At 46.8% G+C, this 14,279-nt stretch overlaps 1 protein-coding gene across 2 annotated transcripts in view; it reads left to right on the forward strand.

Annotated features, from left to right (window-relative positions):
* The window catches only part of HSF2BP (heat shock transcription factor 2 binding protein), a 99,844-nt gene that overhangs the window by 66,771 nt on the left and 18,794 nt on the right, over nucleotides 1-14,279 (forward strand). The window lies entirely within an intron of this gene.

Here is a 14,279-nt window from a genome sequence, read left to right on the forward strand (position 1 = left end):
TGTCAGTTCCTGACTCTCCCCAGAGATGGTGCTCTTTGACCAGGGTGGTGGTTCCTGCTTAAACCCTGGGTCACGCACAGTAGGGGACCGTGGTAAAGTTGCCTTAATGCCATTTTTCCCCACTGTGGCATCGGGCTTCCTTGTCCATGAAGACAGTTGCTTGTTGTTTTGACACGGTGAGCACAGCCCAAACCCTAATAAATCTTTTGCAAGGTTATTTTGCCTGATATCTTTAGAGTTGTTATCACAGTCAAACAAAGACAAGGTCTAGTAAGCCCAGGATGTTTGACCTCTGAATTCTGTATGGAATTACTTCAGCTTAAAAACTGAAGTGTGGGGGCGCCTGGGTGGCTCAGTCGGTTGAGCGACTGCCTTCGGCTCAGGTCATGATCCTGGAGTCCCGGGATCGAGTCCCGCATCGGGCTCCCTGCTCGGCGGGGATTCTGCTTCTCCCTCTGACCCTCCCCCCTCTCATGTGCTCTCCCTCATTCTCAAATGAATAAATAAAATTAAAAAAAAACAAACAAACAAACAAACAAAAAAACTGAAATGTGTTATGGAATTTGGTGCATATTTTAGGAGAGTGAATATATATTTTCTTATATAATAGGAAAATAGGAACAAAAATAGCCTCCTGAAAAGTAAGGTGTGTTTTTTGGTGCTCGACAGTGGTGGTGTGATTGTTTTCAGAATTTTAGACTCTTGTAACTGCTTAGAGCTAGGAGAGAATTTGAAAACTGGCTTCTTGTACCCCTTTGCTTTTAGGTAGATCTGCTTTATGAAATATACTAGAGAAATAAAGATCTCTAGTTTTTAGAAGATCTAGGAAAAAAGATTTAATTACTTCTCTCAATAATGGGGTCCTACTTTTATCAGTTCTCAGTTGGGGGACTGGATGTATTTTAAAGCAGATCGACTTTGGACGCATTTGACTCAGATTAAAATTGCAGATTTTCTACTTGGGAATTCACCTACCCTTTTAGAATCCCACTTTTCTGATCTGCAAAATGAAGATTTCTACCTCAAGGGTCTTAGTGTATATTAACATGCAATCTGCCTGGGCCAACACCTCACAGTCGGTGTTAAATAGTTGTCACTTTCCCTTTTTATGCCTCATCTAAATCTTTCATGCTGCAGTGAAAGCTCATTTTCTTTTATTTCCTTTGACCTAAAGGTGGCAAGTTGCTATCAAGTACCTGGACTTCTTGGATCCAGAGTACAGGACCAGTTGCTGTTAATCATCCCTGACTTAATAACTTCATTTCCTTTAACGTTTGTTGATTTCATTTTCCTTCCCTTTGTTCAGCTATGTGGCTGGCTTTTCCCCAGGCTTTCTCCACATTCTTAACATTCCTCTTAGGCTGCAGAACTAGCATAGAACGCCAGCGAATGGCTGACGAGGACAGGGTGTCTTGGGATGATGACCACATGTTATGTAAATGCTAAGGCAAACTAGTATTTTGATCACACTTCTAACTTTTTAGCTCTGTATTTCCTACCATGCTGACAGTGTTGGATAGGAAGGCTTTTGCCTCCCACCTCATAGTTACTCAGTTTGTCTAAGCAATGTGAGACATTGATAGTCCTACCAGGCCTCTGTCCTGAACTCCATACTCACATCTCCAGCTATCTACTTGCTATCTCCACACATGGTATCTGATAGACATTCAGACGTTTCCATGTGCACGACCCCTAGCAGGCATCCAGATGGCTCCACGTGGACATCTAATGCACACTGAGACTCAGTGTGTTCAGACTCCATTCCTAATCTTCCCCAAGCTGACCTCTTGTCATGGCCTTCCCATGACCACTCTATTTCGATTTCTCAGGCCTTTAAAAACCTTACAGTGAATCTCATCTCCTTTTCCTTTCACACCCACATCCAATCTGTTAGGAAATCTTGATGGCTCCACTTTGAAAATCTGTCCAGAATCTGACCACCATTTCCCACTCCCAGCTGGTTTTGAGCCTCCCTCATCTTTCCTTTACACAACTCCAGCAGCTTCCTCCAGATCTCCCTACTGTCCATCTTTGTAGGGCATGAATTGGAAGCCAAGGGTATGATGGAATGGATCCCAGACCAACTCTCCTTACTGAAAACAGTCAAAATGCTGAGTGAGATGTAAAAAAAATGTAAAAATTTGCTCCTCTGAGCTAGAAAAATGGTAATTGTATCCAAAGCCCATAAGCCAAGTGGAAGTGGGACGCCAGGGAAGTTAAGAGACCTGAGCTAATGCCTGCTTTGAGGACATTTGTCAAAATGACCTTCAGTTTCCACGGCCTCACAGAGTGTGGGGACAGGAAACAAAGACCAAGTCCCGTCCCAGATGAGTAGCCCCGTAGGGACTCCCAAAGGCATTTACCAACATTGCAGGGGTAAACTGAGGATACTCCTCCAACCCTTGGGGACTGCAGGAAAATTGCTTTTAGGGGAGGTCATCGAGAGGACATGACTGCTGGCTGGCCCTTGGCAACTGGAGGCTTCTCACCACCCCCCACCCCATCCTTGGAATGTGCATGCTGCTTGTCTTCCCTGCTCACACAAGCTGTCCCAAGGACATAGCCTTGAGATAGAGATGTGGTGTTGAGACCATTTTGATGGTATATATGACTGAACCCCACTTATGGCCTCTATGTAAACTTTCTTTTTTTGAAGATGGAAGTGTTTTTATGTATTTATTTTTTAATTTTTTAGAGTTTTATTTAAAGTCTAGTCAGTTAACACAGTGTTATATTAGTTTCAGGTGGTACAAGGTAAGTGGTTCAGCACTTCCATACAACACCTGATGCTCATCACGACAGGTGCACTCCCTCATTCCCATCCCGTTTTCACCCATCCCCCACCCTCCTCCCCTCTGCTGACCATCAGTGTGTTCTCTGTAGTTAAGAGTCTCTCTTTTTTTTGTCTTTGCTTGTTTGTTTCTTAAATTCCACATATGAGTGAAATCATATGGTATTTGTCTTTTTCTGAGACTGACTTATTTCACTTAGCATAATACTCTCTAGCTCCATCCATGTTGTTGCAAATGGCAAGATTTCTTTCTTTTTTATGGCTGAGTAATAGTCCATTGTGTATATACATATACCACATCTTTATCCATTCATCAGTGGATGCACACTTGGGCTGTTTCCATATTTTGGCTATTGTTGATAATGCTGCTATAAAATACATCAGGGTGCGTGTATCCCTCTGAATTAGTGTTTTTGTATTCTTTGGGTAAATAGCTAGTAGTGCAATTGCTGGATTGTAGGGTAGCTCTATTTTTAAGTGTTTTTTTTTTAAAGATTTTATTTATTTATTTGACAGAGAGACACAGTGAGAGAGGGAACACAAGCAGGGGGAGTGGGAGAGGGAGAAGCAGGCTTCCCGCCGAGTAGGGAGCCCGATGCGGGGCTCGATCCCAGGACCCTGGGATCATGACCTGAGCTGAAGGCAGATGCTTAACGACTGAGCCACCCAGGTGCCCCTATTTTTAAGTTTTTTATTCTGGTGGGTGAGTGTGGGGACCCACAGCTCTTGTGGCTGGCTGAGACAAGCCTTGTGTATACGTTCCCTTTGCTTATTAAACCTGCCAGTGGCCGTCCTGGAGTGACCAGCCTTTTTCTGTGGTCTTTCCTTGCCCTCCATCTTCAGGGGCTGATCTCAGGTTACACCCAGTAAACTCCTAGGAGGTTGTGAACTAACAGTTGTCTGTTTGACCTTTGGTACTGGGTATAGTGGAGGAAGATCTCTTCTGCACCTTTACCACCCTAGGTTGGTGTTCATGCAGCTTTGAAGCCTTAATTCAGACCTCTTGGGTGGTCCTCATTTAGAGAACAATCTTCTCTGGAGAATTCTTTGACTTGAACTGAGTCCTTAAAAAATTGTTACAGCTAACGTTTTAAGAACCTGAGCTCACATATTAAAAATCACAAAAAACATGGAAAACATCACTAGTGAAATAACAAATAATATAGACTTGCAGAAGTTTTCAGATATAAGAATTATTGGATCAGTATAAAATAAGTATGTTTAATATGTTTCAAGAAATAAAGGAAGGGATTACTATATGAGTAAAGAGTAAGAGATTATAGAAATGACCAGGCAGATCTGAAAAAGGGCCAAATAATATTTTTGGAGATAAACAGTGTAATGATTAGAATTATAAATTTATTAGACAATTTAACAGCAGATTATACATAGTTGAAGAGATAATTAAATTGATACGGACATCTGTAGAAATTATCAAGAACGGAGCACAGAGAGAGATGGAAAATAGGAGCAGATAGGGTGTGGAGTGGAGATGAAGAATGTAACCCATGACCAGCCGAAGTTCTGGGAGGACAGCAGGTGGAAACCACATTTGTTTTTTTTGTTTGTTTGTTTGTTTGTTTTTAAAGATTTTATTTATTTATTTGACAGAGAGAGAAAGCGCACAAGCAGGGGGAGCGGGAGAGGGAGAAACAGGCTTCCTGCTGAGCAGGGAGCCTGATGCGGGGCTCGATCCCAGGACCCTGGGATCATGACCTGAGCTGAAGGCAGACGCTTAACCACCTGAGCCACCCAGGCGCCCCTAGAAACCACATTTGAAGAGAGAATGGTTGAGAAGTTTGCCAAACTTGTTTACTTAATGTGGGAAGTCCACCTGCTTGTAAGCGGGATGAATGAAAAGAGCTCTCTCCTTGGACACATTGTAATGAAAACCACAGAATCTTAAGGATAGAGATGGTCTTAGGGGCAGGTGGACAGCAAAGATGTGGCTTCAGGGGGTGGCACTTTGGATGCTAGTGGACCCCCCATGGTAACGATGTCCCATCTTATGCTGGGACAGAGTAGCTGCTGACCTGAGTGTGCATGGGTCCTCCCCCCACAGATATTCTTCACAGCAGGGGTGAGATGGACCTGAGACTGTCTCTATAGCCCTACCCAGGGTGTACGTCAGGAAGAGTGTGGTCTCAGATGGCAAGTATGCGAGAGGGAGTGTGAGGGCCAGAGGGAGAAGCAAATGTGTGGGTAAGTCTAAGTAACATGGACCGTATGAAGGAAACAGAAAACCAAAGCAATGGGGTTAGAACACCAGGAGCAGGACAGCAGCAGGGCACTGGGTGGAGCGAGGCAGGTCTCTGCTTTATGAATGTGGTCCTGCCCAGGGGTGGCGGAGGGCGGGGGCGGGGGCAGCAGGAACGGCTGACTCCAGACTTCGATGGCTCGGGTGCAGGTTAATGTGTAGATAATAGAAGCAGAATGTACACCCGTAAGTAACATGAATACAGGCTAAACTGGAATGTTGAAAAGTAATTCAAAAGGTGGTGAGAGAGAGAAAACAAAAAACAATAGGATAAGAGAAGTGACCAGCTCAGGTGTGCGTGCAGTTACAGGAACTGTAAATGGGCCCCATGACCCACTTAAAACATAGTAATGTCAGGGGCGCCTGGGTGGCTCAGTTGGTTAAGCAACTGTCTTCGGCTCAGGTCATGATCCTGGAGTCCCGGGATCGAGTCCCGCATCGGGCTACCTGCTCAGCAGGGAGTCTGCTTCTCCCTCTGACCCTCCCCCCTCTCATGTACTCTCTCTCATTCTCGCTCTCTCAAAATAAATAAATAAATCTTTAAAACAAAACAAAACAAAACAAAAAACAAAAAAACATAGTAATGTCAGACTGTGTTCGAGACAGTCATTGACAAAATTTATGTTTATAGTGATTCCAGCTAGGACTTGAGACTACATAAAGCCTGAGAGTAAAAGGAAAACATACCAGGCAGATTCTTATCAGTTCATCAGAAGGATATAACAATTGTGAATTTATATATATGCACTTCCTAATATAGTCTCAAAATAGAAGAAAAAACTATAGAGTTTTGGGTTATAAAGCAGGTCTCAACAAATTTCAGATGATCAGAATCATGTGGAATATCTTCTTTGACCGCAGTACAGTGAAGCTGGAAATTAGTGACCAAAAAATTAGTAGAATCCCACATCTAGAAATTAAGTAACCCATAAGTAAAAGAAGAAATCATAATAGAAATTAGATATTTTGAACTGAACAATAAAGATATTACATATCAAATGGTGAAATGCATCTAAGTATTTAGTAGAAATTTTATTAGTTTAAGGAGGAAGGCAGAAAATTAATGAGCTGAACATCTACCATAAAGATTTTTTAAAAAGTTGAAACAACCCAAATACAGTACAAGGAGGAAAATAGAAAAGTAGAAATGAACAGGCTATTACTAGCAGGTTCCATAGCAGGTTTGAGCTGGTGGTGGAAAGCATCAGCAAACTGCAGGCTGGACCAACAGAGACCATCTGGTCTGAGGGATAGAAACAGAAAAGAGTGAAAAAAGTGCTGGAAGCTCAGAGGCCTGTGGGACACTGTGGAGCATACCAGTATGTGCAGAGTCCCTAAAGGAAATACGGGAGAGAAAGAAAAAGAAAAAACTATTTGAAGAAATGTCTGAAAACTTCCTCACGTTGATGAAGAACAGTCTATACATCCGAGAAGTACAGTGCACTCCAAGCGGGGTAAACACAGATTTACATTTAGACGTATCACAGTCGAACTGCTCATATTTGAGACAAAGAAAACATCTCGAAATCAGCAAGGAATCCACAAGAAGATGAACAGCTCTCTGCTCTTCAGAAACAGTGGTCCTAATGCAGGGGGATGATCTGTCAAAGTTCTGAGAGTTAAGACTATAGCAAGAATTCTGTGTCCAGCTAAACTATTCTTCAAAAGTGGAGGTGAGCCACAAGCTGGATAAACAAAGACTGAGGCATTTTATTGCTAGCAGACCTTCTTTGCCAGAAAGGGAGTTCTTCAAGCTGGGAGAACACGACAGCAGGACATAGCCCTGATCCTTGCTGGGTGCTGCGTGGGACACACGGGGACGGCTGGGGTTTCAGAGTGGCTCTCTGTCCAAACTGCTGCCTGAGAGACTTGTAGCAAAAATTAGAGGTCTTCTCCCACTCCTGGGTATTTACTGAAAAGAACTAAAAACAGGATCTTGAAGAGCTATTGTACATCCATATTCATGGCAGCGTGACTTACGAGAGCCGAGATACGGAGGCAACCAAAATGCCCATCGGCTGAATGGACAGAGGAGAGGTGGGGTACGCACAGTGGGACCTTGCTCGGCCACAGAACAGAAGGACACCCTGACCCCTGCGGCAACGTGGTTGAAGCTTGGGGACATGATGCTGAGTGAGCTAAGCCGGTCCCAGACCGATTCTGCAAGAGTCCACTCATAGGAGGTATGCAAAACAGTCACGCTCAGAAACCAAAAGTAGAATGCTGGGCGCCAGGGCAGGGGAATGATTCACGGGAACACACTGTCAGATTTACAAGATGAACAGAATCCTGGAGACAGACGGACAGTGGGGATGGTGGCACAAGAGTGTGTGAATGGATTTAGCACCACGGACCTGTACCCTTGAAAATGGTTAACAGGTAAGTTTTACCACAATAAAAAAATAAAACATTTCAAGTGTCAGCTGTAGAAGTATAGTAAAACCACATGGGAAGATAGTTGTAGTAGATCGTTGCCCAGAGAAAGTAGCTTCCCCAAACTGTGTAAACATGACCTGATTTGTATGAGGCATACATACGTAAAATGGCCTATTAAAAAACCCCACAACTTTGACTCCCGCTCATCTGTCCGTGTTTGCTGCTCCTGCCCGTCTTTGAAGGCTCAGCCCAGGTCCTGCCTCGTGGGAGCCTTCGGCTGCGGCCCTAGCCCACAGTGTGCTCGTGTTCCTTTGGTTTCCGTTTTACTTGGAGACAATTTAACATTTTCATGTTCTTTTGTTTCACAAATGCCAGTTATCTCCAACTAGACCTAAGGGTTTTTTTTGGTAAGAACCAGATCTTAGTTTTCTTTGGAATTCCTGTGATCATAATCCTGCCTCTCCCAGTGCCCCTCAGCTGTGGCCTTGGGCCCATGAGCCATGGAAGCAGCCCTGCGCAGCCCAGCATCACTGGGAGCTGGGGTCTGGTTTCCCTCAGGCCATGGCTGCCCTGCCCTCGGGGCTCATCTTGCCTCCATCCAGGGTCTGCATTCCAGTTCTCCACCAGCCTGAGCCCTAACTGGATCTCAGGCTCTTCTGAATCCATGCCACCTTTTGCCCAGCCTCTGGGGCTCTTTGCCATGGCCTGCAAGCAGTTAGCTACCCACATGTGGCCCAGCATCGTCAGCAGACCCCTCCTGTTCTGCACACTCCTCAGGGTGAGCATACAGCCTAGACTGAGACTGGTGGTGGCCTGATTGGCCCCTGGGCTGGGAAAGTTAGCCCTAGACTTAGTTTCTTTGGGGCTATCACCCTGTTTGCCCGTTATGCTCCTGTCCTCTTCCCCTGGAGCAGGCCTTCTGCACGGGCCACCAGTCAGCGAGGGACCCGGCAGTGCCAGGTGATGGTCTCCATGATGGGAGTGTGAGTGGATCAGGCCGGAGTCTTCCTTGCGGACTTTTCTGGCTAGAGCTGTGAAGAAGGCCACTCTGGGCCATGGAACCACCACTAGGCGCAGGTCTGTGCGGCCCATGGCAGTGTTCCTGGAGGAAGGCCATCTGTGCTGTCCATCACTGAAGCCACGGTAGAGGTGCTGAGACAAGAGACGCCAGCAGGAATCCAGCAGTTGGTCCGCTTCATCCTGTCCTTCCAAGTCCTGGTTCTTTAGCTTTTTCTCAGATTTCAAGGTACTCTGGAAGCATCTGTGAATCACTCGTCTTGTTTTTCTTCAGTTAGTTCAAGCCTTGTTTTCCTTTCGGTCAGGGCCGTGTACCTCCCTCCTCCAGCCCACACCCTGATTCCACTTCATCTTCTTCCGTGACACCTGTCACCTTTGACAGAAAGCAGTTTCCCTCCTCATTCTTGGTGGTGGTTTGCTATCTGTCTTCCACACCAGAATGAAAGCTCTAGAGGGCAGGGATCTTTGTTTGCCTCGCAGACGGAACCCGGCACCTTTAACACATAGGAGGTGCTCAAAAATAGGTCTCAACTGAAGGAATGAAAGACCAGTTGGCATGAAGCTGTATATCATCTCAGGGATGAAAAGCCATTGTTTAAAATTTGGTTATATCACAGAGAAGATGGAGGGTTGGGTTGTATGTCTCTGGGTTATGTACACAGAGGGAGGTTGAGAGGTTTGGAGTCTAGGGAAAGTTATTTTCTCTTGCAGTTTGTCTTTAAATGGTGACTTTTCTGGCATAAAAGTAGGTTACTAAAATGTGAAATCTGCTTCATTTTTAGTGGTTTGTTTTAATATAAGCCCCTAATACTAGAATAATTTTCATGATCATTCTTTCCGTATGAATTCTGTGTTCATCTTTAAGAAAAGACATCACTGAATATTCTCCATCAGCTCATTAATGAGGGATCTGGTGCTTAGGGTTATTTCTCTTTTATCAGACTATGAAACCTCAGCGGATGAGATTGCTCACCTGATTTGCAGGCCTCCCAGCTGTGGACACTCTCTTGATGACATTAGTTATGTAGCCTCTTGGAAGCCATTTATATTCAGAAGTCAAAAGAAACCCTTTAGAAGGTAAAAACTGGGGAGTTAGTGTTTACCAAATATTTGTTGGGTTATATTTCTTGGACACAAGTATAACATTGTAAGTGCTACAATTGTGGAGGAAAAGTTTGTGTCCCAAGGTTGTATGGTTCCAGTAGAGAGAGGTCCTGGCTGGACCAGCAGATACTGGGCCAGAGCGCCCTCTAGTCTTGCAGGCCTCACACCCTCAGCCGGAGTGTCCCAGCAGGCCACAGAGACCTATGTAGAGTAGAGCCATTGTCAGGGCACCAGATGCCATTGTGACTTCAACCCAGGAACAGCCCAGAAGGCAGGGACCCCCCACCCCCCTGCCCCTGCCAGTTTAATCTGGGAAGGTGCCCCTTAGAGCTCTGCTCACATTGCTGCGGGGTCCAGGGCTCTTCAAAGTCCTCTCTCATGCTGGGTCAGGTCCTAGCACTCTGAGATTACTGTCCCTTTCGTGCATGCCATAAAACTGGGCACTGGGCGGGTCACAGTGTAACACAGTTCCCGGCCTGGTGCAGCTGGGATTCAGAACCACATCACCTTTCTTCTGTCATGTATTTGGTTGTGTCTACGTATCCAGGACTCTGTGGACAGCTTATCCAGCCCCTTTGTCTTCTTCCTTGTATCTAATTATTCAGGGCTTTAGTCTCCCTTTTATGGATCCTGTGACACAGAGAAAGAGATCCTAAACTTCAGTAAGGGCTTTTGTGGAAGAAAAAAAAGAAAGAAAGAAATCACCCACCTCCCCCTGTGCCCTGATAGTCACGCTTGGGTCTCTATTCCTAAAGGTTGTAATTTAGTTGATTGGGAATGGGGCACAGGCTATCTGGGTGTTCACACCTGCCCAGTTCCCTTTAATGTGTGAGGCAAGTTGGAGGGTTAGTGTGCTGAGGCAGTCGTACAATCCTGTCATCGTGTGAGTGATTGGTTTCAGCTTCAGGCCTTCAGCTGGTCTGTGCATGGCACCCATCTGTCCACAGTCACTGGTCCACAGGTGGATGCAGGAGTGAAGTAGGCCCATCCAGACCCCAAGGATGGTGGAGAGGCTTCTCCCTCACTGGATAGGAACAAGGACGCACATTGTAGCTCAGCGTGAGGGAGGAGGGCAGCCTATAGGTGATTCTCTGGAGGGCAGGATGGAGAGAAGAACCAATCCAGGCCTTTGATGATGTAACCGAGCCACTGAATCCAGCCCAGCTTCTGCACTTGACAAGAGATGAAGGATTCTTACTGCTCAAGCCAGTTTGAGCTGCAGTCTTATACTTCCAGCTGAACTATTCTGACGCACTGTTCTGTAGTAAATCCAGTAAAATTTCCTAAATCGGGCCCAAGTTTCTCCATATGCAGAGTGAAGGCATATACAGAAGGTGCACTAGTTGGAGGTAACATCTACATTTGCTTGAAAACACACCCTGCCAGCACCATCTTACCTGCTTTTCTGTTCTTGACAAAGTGTGCAGTATGGAATCAAATAGAGAAGTCCACAGAGCCTCTGCATGTGTGAAGTGGAGGTGGAAGGAAGAGGTGCAAATCCTACTTGTTAGTTGGGTCTTGAGCCAAGTTTGGCGAGCAGCCTGTGCTCCCGGTCTCCATCTGTAGAACAGTGACGTTGGCACGAGCTTCAGAGCGCCTACGAGAGCTCAGCCCTCGGACCTCGAGTGGCCAGCGCAGGACCTGGGTGGGGAGGCAGAGCCACACGGAGTCACCAGCATTTGTCCATTTTTGACCTGTAATAATGGTAGCTGTTATGGTCTCAAGAGTGAGTGAAAGTTGGGAATGAGGATGTCATCAGGATAATTAAAAGCATTATTTTGGCTTCAAATAACGTTCAGTGAAGTTTCTTTTTAAGCCGAGTTAGCTGTGTTTAACTTCATTTCGCACGACAGTAAACATCAGCCAAAAAAGTAACTTACGTGTTTAATTTTCAAGACTATGCACAGAGTGCTTAACTCTTAGGAACATAGATCATAATTATATCATTCTTTAAGAAGTTTAGCATCACTAGGGCAAGGCTGTCATCTGTGAGGTTGGGTAGTGGAGGGTTGCCTTCTATAGGATTTTTTTTTTTTCAGATTTTATTTATTTGTCAGGGGGAGAGGGAACACAAGCAGAGGGAGAGGAAGAGGGAGAAGCAGACTCCCCACGGAGCAGGGAGCCGATGCAGGGCTCGATCCCAGGACCCTGGGATCATGACCTGAGCCAAAGGCAGACGCTTCACCGACTGAGCCAGTTGGGCACCTGCCTTCTGTATGATATTGTAAAATATGTGTGACTGGCTTAATATTTAATCCCTGGTAACCCACGTCATGTTTGTGTTGTGAACAGCAAGGGAAGCCGATACGAATACAAGACCTTACCTGAGCGCTTGCTGCATGGCAGCCACTGACTTAGGCCCATACTCCCCACATCTGCGTAGTCTCTCCAGCAGATCTGTTTTACACAGAAAGACACTAGGGCTCGTGGAGGCGTGGAGGCTCTCCAGGGCCCCACAACCAGGGAGTGAGGTGCTTTAGCAGAGCTGATTCAGATGCATGGTTGTGGGCAGGGTGAATGCTGTGGACAGTCACGAAGGTACAAAGCAAGTGGCAAACTCTCAACTTCTTGTCCACGTAGAAATGTAAGTCACTGAGCTCTGGGCCCAGGAGGACGGTGGCCCACATCCGATGTTGCTATCCTTACATGAAATTGGACATGGGAATCTGGAAGTGACTTTTGAGTTATGATGTAAATCCCCCTAGGACCTGCCACTGGCTTTCAGCCTGCCCTAATTTTGGCTGCTCTTTCAACTGTGGAGAGGAGAAAAGATGCCTTTAGGGATTTTCCTCCACAGCAGGATCCTAACAGTCCATTCAGCGGAGGTGCGCTTCTCACTTATTTGGCGGGGTCACTTGACAGCAGTGTTTCATTTTCTTTTGGCCCGAAGAGATTTTCCCCATGGTAGAACTGCGGTGATACGTGTGGAAGCACTGGCAAGTGCCCGTTGTGTTTACCACCGTCATTGGGGAAGCGTCGGGCCTTCTGGAGCCCGCACTGCAGTTGTCCTGCAGCAGTCGGGTGGTGGCCGTTCCTCCCATCTTGCCGCTGGAGACCTGCAGCATTTTCTCCAGTTCCTGAAAGAGTCTAGAGCCCAAAGGAAGGGTGTAGTTCTCATGGCAGGCTTAGGACTTCTCCATGGAAATGCGCAGGCTTTGAACTCAGTTGGGAAGGGCTGGAGCCACAGCCCCGAGGAGGGTGAGGTGGGCACGCGTGCGGACGAGGCGTTGCGGGTCCGTGTGCTATGACCTCTGTCTGTGGCTGACTGCCTGTGACCAGGGTTGTGTTATAAATACAGGGTAGCATTTGAAAAATACCAAATCCTAGAGGTCCAGACAGTTTGAGTTCCGATTATTAAATCAGAAGCAAATACGAACAGTCTGTTTTAAAAGCATAGTGGGAACTCCGTTAGAAGCAAGGAAGGGGAAGGAAGGCCTCATGTGCTCCTGCATTTCTGCTCCCCTCCAGTGCACCATGGGCCCTTCAGGCCCAGGAGCAGAGGGAGTAGAGAGGCCTGCCAGAGCTCTGTGTGTCTGCCCGCTGGTCTGGCCGGCCCTCCTCAGCACCCCTAAGCAGGAGAGGAGAGGCAGTGGCTCTGATTCGGCCACATTCCAGCAGTCCCAAGGGTGAGGCGAGGCAGTGGGGACCGAGCTCTGTTCGGCGGATTAGTGGCTTCGTCCTCAATTCTTGTAACTGTGGGATCCTCGAGGGATGGGTGTATGTTGGGGTGCAGGAGGATTAAGAACCATTGCTCTCAAGGTAAAGACCCAACCTGCAGATCTATTGGGTGTCTTCAGAGCAGTCAGCTAGGGTGTGCCAGCTGATGGATAGGATGCTAGATTGGTTTCTGTCAGATCTCCATGCTGAATAGATTGAAAGGACATAGCAAAGTGACTGCAGTGTTTTCCAGGGGAAGGCTTGGTGATGGCAGTCTGCTAAGAAACCTGCCCGGCCCATGGTCTGGGCTTCCTCCCTCTTTGAGGGCCCAGGAATGCTCTGGATAATGAAAGGCTGCCTTGGGGTGTACTCAGTCACAGAAACTGAGGTTTGTAGGACAAGGGTGCTAATGGAGTCCTTGATCTCAGGGCAGTCACTGCTAGTGACTAGGACCCTTTTGTCCCCATCCAGAACACCTTCCTCATTTCTGACTCTTTAGCAAACCAAACAACCCATTGCAGAGTTGCCTCGAAAGCATGGGAACCAGAGCCAAGGGAAGGATGCACAGAGTGTGTAGGCAGATGACCTGAGAAGCCTGGGGGGTCTCCTTTGTCCCTCAGCATGGCGCTTGGCTCCAGTGGTAGGCCTGTATCCTGTGCCTTCTAAGCATGCTCTTCAGCACTGCCTCTCTGTGACCTCTTGCCCTGCACGAGCCCAGACAGCCCTCCAGTCACACAGTCTGCCTCACCCGGGAGGTCATGCCGTCTGCCCTGTCCCTGCTTCACACACAGCCGTGACCTGTGGTTTGAAGCCCATCGTGTCCGATTGGCATCTCTCACATGAATGAAGGAAATTGGTCCGGCCTCTGGAGACTGCAGCAAGTTTTCCAAACTTCTAGCCTCGTATTTTCAATTAAGTTCCTAATTTATACATTTGAAGGACATGGGTTTGCCTCCTTTCGCCCTGAAAAGCCAACCTGGTGTCCCCTGCTCTGCACATTGCACAGCCAGTTTGTGGTGTGCTTGAGTGTGTAGGAGCCCAGAACATGTGGAGTGGGCTGTGGTCGCCCGCCCATCT

The sequence above is a fragment of the Mirounga leonina genome, unplaced genomic scaffold (genome assembly GCF_011800145.1).
Source record: "Mirounga leonina isolate KUSES-001 unplaced genomic scaffold, KU_Mleo_1.0 Mir_353, whole genome shotgun sequence".
Classification (NCBI taxonomy): domain Eukaryota; kingdom Metazoa; phylum Chordata; class Mammalia; order Carnivora; family Phocidae; genus Mirounga; species Mirounga leonina.